Source organism: Primulina tabacum, chromosome 5 (genome assembly GCF_025594145.1).
Source record: "Primulina tabacum isolate GXHZ01 chromosome 5, ASM2559414v2, whole genome shotgun sequence".
Lineage (NCBI taxonomy): Eukaryota > Viridiplantae > Streptophyta > Magnoliopsida > Lamiales > Gesneriaceae > Primulina > Primulina tabacum.
This window is the reverse complement of record NC_134554.1, coordinates 44,401,927-44,414,688: the sequence shown is the minus strand read 5'-3', so window position 1 is coordinate 44,414,688 and position 12,762 is coordinate 44,401,927. Positions and strand designations below refer to the sequence as shown.

Here is a 12,762-nt window from a genome sequence, read left to right as displayed (position 1 = left end):
TGTCATTTCGTGTTTCTGAGGGAAAAAGGGCTTAAACCAATGGACTAATCCTTTCCTAACACACCCTATAACATTCCTAGAAGCAGCCTGGAAAGCCTGGACTTAAGCCAACCACCTGAAACCGTCAAAAGAAGCCAAGCCATGAGGAGCACAAGGAAGAAAAACTTTCTGTACATGTTTCAAAAATGTGCTGTCAAATATTTCGGTTTTTACCTCATAAAATCTTGATCATGAAAGGTTTAAAATCATATTATGGCTTGATTGAAGAGTGAAAGGAAAAATAAACATGCCTTGGTTTGTTTCGAATGAAAAACAAACGAAACGACGACGCGGCGCGGCGGAGACGGAATGTTCTTCTTTCCTACACGATTTTTCTCTTTTTTCTTGCTAGGAGTCTCACGATTTTTGCTCTGATTAAGCTCTGAATTTCGGTGATAATGGTGGGGAGAGAATGGCTTGGAGTGAGGGGAGTTTACTAATTAAATGGGATACAAAATGGCAAGCTCCTCACTTTCTATCCTAGTTGTTAGCTAGATAAGGAATGAGGTGTCATTAGGTGGGATTGAGGGGTGATATGATGACCGATTCCTCCTACTCAAACAAGGCTAAGATATTGATTGCTTATTAATTAATGGTGATTAAAAGTGAAAGGGTTATCATACCAAAAAATAATAAGGAAAGAGTCAAAGGTGGTGAGTTGCCAAAGAAATATTAAATCACATATGAGGTGGCCGAAATTATGCTATTAAGTGGAGGGGAAATATTGCTTAAATAATGTATTTTAAATCTTTAGTGTTTTATCTACTCATTAAATATTTTAGTGAATTGAGAAATTAATTATTGAACTTTATTTACTACTTATCTCAAATTATTAAATAATTTCTCAAACATTCTTTTACATTAAATTGACTTATTATTTATCTTAAATAAATTCTAAGAATGTTTTCTTAATATTAAATTTTATCTCAAAACTCCAACTCCAGTCCGGTCTTACTTAATTAACTGAAAGGATATTAGTTAAACTACTGCATAAAAATAATTAAATTTAAAGAAAAGAATTTAGATACTCATGCAATAACATCATTTTAATTAAATACTGAAAATTATGCATGGCTTATACGTAGTCCGATTTACAGGTTCTACAATTTATAATCGATTAATTCGTTCAGTTTTGTTATCATAACGATGTGGGATATGTGGGAAAAGAAGTTTTAATTATTATATTATTTAATGTGTAGGCCCCACCCCATTAAATCATACCTAACATGATAAGTATGTTTTGGTTAAGATTTGGTTGATTTATGGCCTTACAACCGAGCTTAGGTCCAAGCTGGAATTAGTAAATTGTTTTTGGCTAAAAGTTGAATATTTATTTGATGGTAATTAATTATTTGCCACAGGTTTTAGTAGCCAGGAAGCACCGAGGAGTTTATAAACTATTGTGGTAATTTAATTTGAAGGTTAAGGTACGGATTGATCGATTCTTTACAGCGTCTATAACAACGTGTAATTAAATTGATGTGATTTTATGAAAACTATGTGTTTATGTGCTCTTTGTGCTGTTTGGGTGTATTTTAGGATTATTCCTCATTTTTAAAAATAAATGTGATTTTTTAAATATATTGGAATAATTTGTGAATTTATATGCATTGTTGAGCACGCATTCATATCGAGCCATGACTCTGTTGTTTCCGATATCTCTGTTTACTCTTGGATGAGTTATTTAGACATCAGAGCCGAGGGCGTTTGAGCGTCACACCTCTGATGACTAGCGGAAGGGCCGAGCAGTTCTGCAACTGACACCCCTGACGCAGATGTGCAGGGCCGAGGGCGTATTTGACAAGTCACACCCCTGGCACATGTGGCCACAGTTGTTGCTTTCGTTTCTTTGGATCCAGTTTGATACCCGAGATTATTGGTACCCTACATGCATTGCATTGCATTGATTTTATACATGTCATTTATTTATGCTGTAATTTATTTGATCTTCAGACTAGGGTTTGACCCCTGTCCCTCGGGGCTGCTGTGGTTTGTTTTGTGATTCCATAGCAGGTTATACAGGTGGTTCTGATGCAGCTGGCGGAGCGTCTGTCAGTGGAGCCCAGTGAGTCGGTTTGAGTTTGGAGTCCTCAGATATTTATACTAATATTGAGTCATTTGCCGAGGAGATGCCTCGTGTATTTGTATGGTTGTATTTTAAGTGTTGGATCCTCTTTGGTGTGATCGAGCCTAGCCGGCTCTGTGTGCGATTTGGTATTCTGTTTGTTTTATTGGACTTTATTTTCGAGTATAAAGGTTTTGTTGTGTTGTTTTGAATTTTTTTGTTATGTCCTATTTACGGGAAGGTCATGCCGAAATTTCTGTAGGCCCCAAATGGAAAATTTTTACTCGTTTTCGCTGTTTACGCTAATAAATCCTGGTTGTTTGATAATTAAAAATTAATCAGGAGCACGGGCCCTCACAAAAAGTGATGATGGGCGAATCACCATTGTCGTCTTCGACCCCTGCGGAGGCATCGGCGATGTGCTCATCCGACTCCAACCATCCTTTTGCGGCAAAATCTACATCTGACAACAAACCGCGAAAGCCACGTCCGTATTGCGATCATTGCTGGTGAAAGGGGATCGATTAAGGTGCCCCAATACGCAACCGAAGTTTCAAAATTTGTTTTTCAACAAGAAAACCGAGCACCCTAAGCCTATAGTGTGTAGCAAATATAAAACACCAAAATGTCATACATAGGGCGTTAAGAAAAATATACCTATCAATCTCTTGAGATTGATGATGGCTCCAACTAAGGTGTAAACACCTTAGCTCTTGAATGGCAAGAAGATCTACAAGCTTCCTTCCTTCAAAATTAGGCCCACCACTTGCAAGCTAGATCCCCTCTTATTTTGCACTAGAAAAATAAAAGGATTTTTCTTTGAGAAGTGTTTTCTTTCCTCAACAATTGAAGAAGAAAATGAGAGAAAAATGAAGGAGTATCCCCAAAATTTCGGCCAACTCAAGCTCATGGAATGAAAGGAAGACTTTTCTTGGTTTAGCAAAAAGGTTATGTTGTCCCAAAAGCATGCCATGCCTTGGACATTGAAAATGTTGTCTCCCAACCTTTCATCTCCCATGCATGCAATTCTATTTGGGCTTATAACAATTACAAGGTCCATGGACTTTTATTTAAATATCCCAAACATATTTGAGTCCATTTAAACTTTACTTGATATTAATCAAGTCCATAGTTTAATAATTATTTCTAATTGGGCTCTACAAGGCTCAATGTTATTTAATTAATCCAACACTTGAATTAATTTAATTATTTGGACTCTACTAGGTCCACTAGTGTTTAATTAATTCAACACTTGAATTAATTTAATTTAGTCCATAATAATGTTTATGAAAATCACAATTTTCAAATACATTATTGTTTGGCCAACTTTTAATTTAGGAACACTTCCTCAAATTAAAAGTTACATTCTCCTTATAGAAGTCATACTTCTATATTATTTATGCTTATAAACTCCTTTATAAGCCGTTCAACATATTGAACTATTTTAACTTCTCAACGGGATCTAGAAAGCTAGCACTTGTGTGGCCCTCAATGGTTCATTGATACAACTAGCCGTGGGTTCACATCTCCATGTGATTCGGACTAAACATGTCCTTATTCGAGCATACCCCAATTGCTCCATTCTTAATTATCAACTCCTTGATAACAAGAACGTCAGAACTCAAGTCTGATAGTACCCAACCAATCATATTAAACGCCTAGTAGCATCGCTTACATGATTCCCTAGGTATCAATAATAGTGCCTGCAAGAACCATTCAATTATGGTTAGCGTACAGTACGGTCCCTTCAACTCATATATCCCGACCGATTCGACAACCATTGGTATATCGAGAGTTGTCAATGAATCGATACTATGTGTCATGTCGTAGTTGCATCGATGTTGTAATCTAAGAAACCCCTTTCTTAATTACCACCATACTCTGATCAGATATTTCAAACTACATGCACATGAGATCACATAGGATATCCATACCCGAAGGTAAGCGGTGAATCCCCGACTACAATGCATCGACTCCTATATGTTTCGACAAAACACCCAACCTTGCCACCTGATGACCCCATGAGAGTCGGTAAACAAGTCAAAGTGTAATGCTAGCACATAGAGTCTCAATGACCCACTCGATAAGTGAGAACCACTTGGAAAGTCCTTTATGGAGGGTTGTTCAGTGCACTCTACCAGGAGCACCTATCTGCATGCTCGGACATCACAATGTCCCCTACCAATGAAACATGGTACTCACATCGCAGATAATAGTCTCGAACTCGAGCGGCCTATATCCTTCTTAGCGGCGGCTGAATCGACTAGGAACTGTTTAGAATATACAGTATTCCAAATATGAGTTTCATGATACTCATCATATGAGCATCTCATATTCTTTCTACTATTTGTATATTCAAGTACTTTATCTATGCAACTAGCATGGGTATACAGATAAAGAAGTGCCAAAACAATAATTTCAAATATTATTAAAATAAAAATTGTTTATACATAGAGTTTCATTGTGAAACTTGGCCAACACTTGGCTCGACGTGCACCTACTCTAACAATCTCCCACTTGCACTAGAGCCAACTACCCATATGCTTCAAACCCATCAATTCGCGATTCTTCTCGAATAATGGTCCAGGTAAAGGCTTAGTTAGTAGATCAGCAACATTATCTGTGGAGCCGACTTTGTCAATCGACACTACTCCTCTTTCCACAATCTCTCGGAGGATGTGGTACTTTCTCAATACATGTTTGGACTTCTGATGAGACCTTGGCTCCTTTGCTTGAGCTATAGCTCTCGTGTTGTCACACACACCGGGACAGAAGCAACTCCATAGGAACGACGTCCAACTCTTGGACGAAATTCTTTATCCAAACAGCCTCCTTTGCTGCATCTGATGCAGCAATATATTTGGCCTCAGTGGTGGGATCCGCTGTATGTCTTGTTTGGAACTCTTCCAAGAGACAGCAGCACCATTGAGCATGAATGAATCCAGAGGTTGATTTCGAGTCATCGATATCGCTTTGGAAGCTAGAGTCGGTATAGCCTTTCAATTTCAGTTCTCCACCCCATAGACCAAGAACAACTTATTGGTCCTTCTCAAATACTTGAGGATGTCTTTCACAGCTTTCCAATGTGGAAGACCAGAGTTCGATTGATATCTACTCACTACACTTAGTGCGAAAGCCACGTCAGGACGTGTAGATATCATCCCATAATGATGCTACCAATTGCAGATGCATACGGAATGCGTGTCATTGCCTCTATCTCTGCATCAGTCTTGCGAGACATAGACTTGGATAGGGACACGCCATGACACATTGGTAGATGTCCTCTCTTGGACTCATCCATCGAGAACGCTTCACGATGATATCAATGTATGTGGACTGGGTGAGACCAAGCAATCTTCTCGATCTATCTCTATAGATCTGTATTCCCAATACAAAATGCTTCACCCAAGTCCTGCATCGAGAACTTACTCGCTAACCCTATTTTAGTTGATTGCAACATTCCTACATCATTCCCAATGAGTAGAATGTCATCAACATAAAGCACCAGGAATGTCACAGCACTCCCACTGACCTTCTTATACACATAGGGTTCCTCAGGATTCTTAGTAAAACCAAACTCTTTGATTGTACTCTCGAATCTAAGGTTCCAACTCCTAGATGTCTGCTTTAGACCATAAATAGATCTTTGAAGTTTGCATACCATATGCTCACTTCCGACGGATGTAAACCCTTCTGGTTGAGACATGTAAATCTCTTCCTTAATATCCCCATTAAGAAAGGTTGTCTTGACATCCATCTGCCATATCTCATAGTCATACCATGCAGTTATGGCTAGCAATATCCTTAAGGACTTGAACATTGCAACTGGAGAAAAGGTTTCCTCAAAGTCAACTCCTTGTCTTTGAGTATATCCTTTTGCTACCAATCGCGCCTTGAAGGTCAATACCTTCCCATTCGCCCCAAGTTTTCTCTTGTAAATCCATTTACACCCTATGGGAACAATTCCCTCAGGTGGATCCACGAGATTCCACACTCGGTTCGAATGCATGGAATTCATCTCAGATTCCATTGCTTCAAACCATTTGGATGAATCGGCATCAGATAACGCTTCCTTGAAGGTCCTTGGATCACATCCATGGTTAGGCTCATCATGGCCCTCTTCAAGAAGCAGACCATACCTCATAGGTGGTCTCGAGACTCTCTCGGATCTTCTAGGATCTTGTATCTCCTCTCTTGGCTCTTCGGGTGTGGGTTCTATAATTGTGGGTGTCTCTCGAACCTCTTCGAGTTCTATCATCTCCCCTTTTCTATCCAATAGAAATTCCTTTTCCAAAAAGGTTGCATTCCTAGAAACAAACAACTTTGTTTCTTGGGGATGATAGAAATAATATCCAACAGAATTCCTTGGATATCCCACAAAATAACATAAAATGGATCGACTATCCAATTTATCTCCCACTACCTGCTTCACATAAGCAGGGCATACACATATTCTAAGATAAGAATACTTGGGAGGCTTACCCATCCATATCTCATATGGTGTCTTATCAACTGCCTTTGAATGGACATTGTTCAACAACAGTGCCGCTGTCTCAAGCGCATATCCCCAAAAGGATGGCGGCAACTCTGTGAACCCCATCATAGACCGAACCATGTCCATCAAAGTCCCGTTACGACGCTCCGAAACACCATTCAACTGCGGTGTAGCGGGCAGAGTCCACTGCGAGAGAATCTCATTCTCCCTAAGATACTCTTGGAACTCGGCACTCAAATATTCACCACCTCAATCCGATCGAAGTGTCTTGATGCTTCGTCCCAACTGTTTCTCTACTTCACTTCTGAATTCTTTGAACCTTTCAAAGGCTTGAGACTTATATTTCATCAAATACACATACCCATACCTCGAAAAGTCATCGGTAAAGGTGATGAAGTAGGCATGTCCATGCTTAGTGGTGATGCTAAGCGGACCGCACACATCGGTATGGATCAAATCCAATAGCCCTTTGGCTCGCTCCACATGGCCCTTAAAGGGAATTTTGGTCATCTTTCCTTTTAGATAGGATTCACAAGTCGAGAGCATTAATATCAGACATATCAAACATGCCCACTCCTACTAACTTGTTCATCCTTCTTAGGGAAATATGTCCTAATCGAGCATGCCACAATTGTGCCGAATTTAGAGTATCTTGTTTTTGCTTGTTTGTTGTTGTTATTGCTTGGACATTGTTTAGTGGAATATCTTTCAATTTTAAGTTATAGAAATCGTTTTCAAGTTCTCCAGTACCAATTAAACATTCATTCTTGTAAATGTTGCAAACAGCTTTGCTAAATAAACAAGAATATCCATCTTTATCTAGCATAGAAATGGAAACAATGTTTTTCACCAAATCAGGTACAAACAAAACATCGCTTAAAATCAACTTAAAATCATTGTTCAACAATAAGTAAACATCTCCCACGGCCTTGGCCGCAACTCTTGCTCCATTGCCCAACCTCAAGAAGGTCTCACCTTCTCTAAGTCTTCTACTTCTTCCATCATCTGTAAATCATTACAGAGATATGAGCCACAGCGGTATCCAATACCCAAGAAGTAGAGTTAATTGAAATGTTTACTTCAATACAGAACATACTGTTTCCAAAACTCTTCTGGGCAAGATATCTCTGCAGTTACGCCTCCAATGTCCAGGCTTTTTGCAGTGATGATAAATATCAGCAGTCTTGTCAGCCTTTACTGGTGTGGCTGCCACAACGGGATTCGGAGCTTGCCTCTTCAAGGGCACGTTCTTCTTGGGACGTTGGAAAGAACGCTTCTTTCCCTTCCCAGGTGGACCAGTCTTCGTACCAGATGAAGAGCTCACATAAAGAACCGACTTCTCATCTTTCATAGAAGCCTTCATATAACCCTGGCTTTCAAGTCATGGTCACACCATTCCTTGTAAGTCTGCAATTCCTCAGGAGTGCAGTCAGTCGGAGCCTCAACAGGGGGCGACTTAGTAAGTGTATACGCTATCCTTTCCGAATTCAAGACAATTTTTAGGTTTCTTAGCCAAGTGAGGTAATTAGGTCTGGTTAATACGTGTTTGTCGAGTATTACAGATAGCGGATTGCGAATCGAAGACATTGTCAAAAAGTATTGAAAAGTAAAACAGATAAATGTTAATGACTATTTTAAAATATTTAGTAAGATATGAAGTATGGACTTTTACTTCATAAATTTTTACTCCCACTGTTTTGACATCTTTCACTACCCTCTAGTGAAAACGGGAAACTCCTTTCCTCAGTAGGTACGCAAGGTCCAATTAGCGAATTATAATCCCGAATAATAGTCAATCACAATTCCTAAAAGGTAGTTTCCAATTGCATCTCCATGCAACCCTCTACGTAAACTTTTGTCTCACGTTTGATTAGGACCCAATAATATGACGTCGTTCATCTTTACGTGTCAAGCCTTACCCATCGATGTTGAACCTTAATGGACGGTCGCCATGAGTTTCCTCAATAATATGAGCTGAAATCATGGGAGTTCCACGTAGTTCACATCACCATGTCAATGGATGTCACAGCTTTCCGGCACCCAGAGCCCCCCAATAATATGAGCCGAGCCCCGAGTACCGGTAGCGTTCATCATGCACCCATTGTCGATGGAAGACATGGAGATTATAAACAACTTTATAATTTCCCTTTTCGGGCTTGATATTAATTTTGAATCTTATTCAAAATGGGGGTTTTTAATTTTGAAAGGTCTCATCATTAATTTTATTTAAAAGCTCGCCATGTTTGATCGTATGTTTGCCGGATTCATGGAACTTTGTTATTATCATAATAATAACGCACATACTCATTATTTATAACATATCATGCATATATTATAAACAGTAAACAAAACAAGGATGATCAATCGCCCCAAAACTAATGGCCCGTGTGAGCTAAACACGGGCCTAGGTCCAATCCTAGGGAAATGCATGGGATGCAAATGCAACTATTACATAAGCTTCCAATATTTACATGTCTTCGACCTTCATAATCATCAAGGCCATCATCTTCTAATCTTGATCTTCCATTATGAATTATTGTACAATAATAGCTATTAGATGAGTATCGAGATAGCTCTAGTCGAGGTATTGTACAGTGAGTACTGCGGATTTCCGCTGAATGGGAATGATATTACGATGATATCTGAGATTGAATTTGATAACAGCGGATGATATTGATTTGATATGAGCTGTTGATTGATATATACGGATGTTGAATAGCCAGTATTTGCAAGTAATTTTATCAAAATGGTTTGATAGAATGAATTTTCTGAAGTAACCTTGAGTATACATTCCTTCCTTATCTGAATTGATTGTCTGTGATTTCGAGGACGAAATCATATCTTAGAGGGGGAGAAATGTAATGCTCGAGAATTTGATTACAGTAATCGGAAATGATTTGGGTATATTTACCGTAATATGAGATTAATCTGGGATGATTTCTTGATTAATTGAAGTGATTATAGACGGAACGGAGTGGACCGGGAAAGACGAGAACAGACGCGAAACACATGTGCGAGGGTGCCTTCGCGCACATGCGTGGCGTGTAAGCGCGCACATGCGTGGCGTGTAACGCGCACATGCGCGGAATGTCCAGAACCTTGGGCGCATATGCGCCGAGATGGGCGCGCATATGCGCGAGTATCGAAACGCCGAGACAGTAGGTCTCGCGCATATGCGCGACTTGGGTGCGCGCATATGCGCGAGCAGTCCAGAAGCCAACGTTTTGGAACAGAAGCTTTGGCGCATATGCGCCGGATTGAGGCGCGCATATGCGCCAGTAGTTGCGAAGCCTATGCAAGTAGTCCTGTAGCCAAAGTTTTGAGACAGAACCTTTGGCGCATATGCGCGGGCAGTTGTGAAGCAGCGCATCGAGACCAGTAGGTCTCGCGCATATGCGCCGGTTGGGGTCGCGCATATGCGCGAGTCATGCAGAACAAGAACATGCCACGTTTCTATCATGCACGAGTTATGTATATATATATATACATACAAACGTTAATAAGGATAAATCGAGAATTGAGGGAAAGTTTTACTTCTTGATTTTAGAATTCGATTTACGAGAAATCCGTTCGTCTGATTTTGAATCCAAGGACAGTAACGAGTTCCTATCAACGTAGGCTACAACTGGACGTAAGTTTTATTACGTTTTGACATGTTCTGAAATTATGATGTTGTTGGAATTGAATACACGTCATATATGATGTTCTTGACATGTTAGACATCATAGAATCGAAGTCAGATTAAGAAACGGACTGATTATGGAATTGTTATGAATTTTGGAGTCAATTTGATTGAAAATCGATATCAGATTTATATCGTTGAAACTATGAGTTATATCGATGGTGATTATGAGTTCTGGTATTATATGTGTGGTGTTGGAATTGACGGGGTTATCGAGACTGTATTGTTATGCCGTCGAAACATCAGTTGATTGATATTGATCAGATTCGGTATTGATTGAGATGGTATCGTGGTATCATATGTCGATTGGCATTGATCAGATTATGTTTTGATTTGAGTATTAATCAGAACAGGTTTTGAACTGAGTGATATACTGATATTGTATCTATTCGATTGTCATTATCAGATTGGGTATGGACAGAGTTGACTTCAATACTTCGTCTTCGTCGGACCGAGAAGATAAAGGTATAAATTAATGTTGAGTTGGGATTGCACAACTCGAGTGAGGTTTGGCTCGAGTTTCCCTAAATCACATACTTTACCTTATTGTATTGATTTGATTGATGTACTTGTTCTCTTGATTTATAGACAGCAGGTATTAGACGAGTAATCTTGTGACAGAAGTGCCTGATAGTGGTGGGATCGCCACGGGCACATTGCACGATGTCACAAGATAGTGTATTGGCGATAGTGCCAAAGTCTGTCACCGGATGATTGGCTATCGATGTGGATAGAAATGTGGCTTCTTCTATTACTGGTGATCGGTATTGTATCGATGTGGATAGAACGTAACTCTTCTATTACTGATGATCGATATCATATCGATGTGGATAGAATTCGAGTTTCTTCTATTACTGGTGATCGATACTATATCGATGTGGATAGAATCAGAGCTTCTTCTATTACTGGTGATCGATACCCTATCGACGTGGATAGAACTGGAGTCTTTTCTATTACTGTTGGTCGATATGGGAATGCTAACTTCTGGAAATCGGGATCCCTAGACTAGGATTGAGTCTAGTCTAAAATGTGGAGTCATGAGTCTAATTGACAGTTATATTGATTCATGTTGATTATGTTCCTGAATATGGTACATATTGATTTATGTTTCTGATGATGGTACATGTTTAGAATAGGATTTATTCTTGATATGGATTTATATTCTGATTTGAATACATGTTAGAAATATCTGTTATATGCTTTTATATTGTCTTTATGATTGCATGTATACATGATTTATACTGAGAATATAATTCTCACCGGAGTTATCCGGCTGTTGTCTTGTTTGTATGTGTGCATGACAACAGGTGGGATAGGATCAGGGTCAAGAAGAGAACGAGGCTGGACTAGATAGCGTGGAGATCCGGGCTTCGAAGCAACTTAGGATTCAGCACTGAGATATAGTTGAACCTAGTTGAATTCTTGTAGATAATACAAGATTTGTATAATTATGTTTAATATGTAATTTGAATTGAATTACATTACGTTTCCGCTTTGTATTTTAAAAAAAAATATAGACCCTGTTTATTATAATTGTTTGAATTATTCTAAAAGACGATTAAGGAATGAATTAGCGTCCGGGTCTCCACAAATTTTCAAGAGATCATACATCTTAGTACTATTCTCACCCGTATACATTTAATCCAACATTTTTTTTGTTTTTTGATAATATTGATTAACTGGTGAAAGAGTGTTTAGAAGGGGGTTGAATAAAATCACGATTTTCACAATTTTTTCGAAAGTTGAGTCAGTTTAGTGACAAACTGTAACTCGAATCTTGTCAGTCGATATCAATCAGTTAACAATAAAGTGATGAAATAAACTAACTGATAGATAGAATAAAAACTGAAATGAGAATACACAAGATTTTATGGATGTTCAGAGATTTCAATCACTCCTACGTCACCCCTTCTATAACAAGGATATGATATCCACTAAAAAACTTTGATCGATACAAATACTTGTACAGACTCACTTCAGTTTGGACTTAACAATGCGAAAACTGAAACTCTTAGTTTACAATATGTTTCACAGTACTCAACTGAACTTAGCACAACTGATCTCTTTAAGATGTAATTTACAACAAGATAATTTGTACTAGTATGCTCGAAAGTAGCCTAGAATGCTACAAATATATCTGATAAGTGTGAGCTTCTAATTCTTTAGAATATGAGTGAGAATTTCAGCAGAATAACAACAAGATTGATAGAATAGTGAATCGTTGTTTTTCCAACTGCTCTTCTGCTATTTATAGGCTTCTCTTCAACGGTAATAATTAATGTAATTTGAATCTTTATATCTGTTGTTTTCCACATCAATATGCTTCTGAAATGCGGCGATCCCACTATTAGTTGTGGTCTGCTTTGTACTGTTTTCGGTTGAATTTCCTTTTCGTTAACTGATGACGTGTACAGTTTGAGGGATCAGCTGATAAAATGGCTGATAAGCTCACACTGAATGTAGCAACTGATCAGTCATTGT

At 38.7% G+C, this 12,762-nt stretch overlaps 1 long non-coding RNA gene across 4 annotated transcripts in view; it reads left to right on the top strand.

Annotated features, from left to right (window-relative positions):
* LOC142547816 (uncharacterized) overlaps window positions 1-12,762 on the top strand; it is a 71,505-nt gene that overhangs the window by 25,822 nt on the left and 32,921 nt on the right. For 3 of the 4 annotated variants that reach the window (XR_012820742.1, XR_012820741.1, XR_012820743.1), the window contains one exon: window positions 2,053-2,104. This is a non-coding gene — a long non-coding RNA (uncharacterized LOC142547816). Of the gene's footprint in view, window positions 1-2,049; window positions 2,130-12,762 lie in introns of those variants that run through there. The other variant, XR_012820745.1, reaches the window with a different exon arrangement.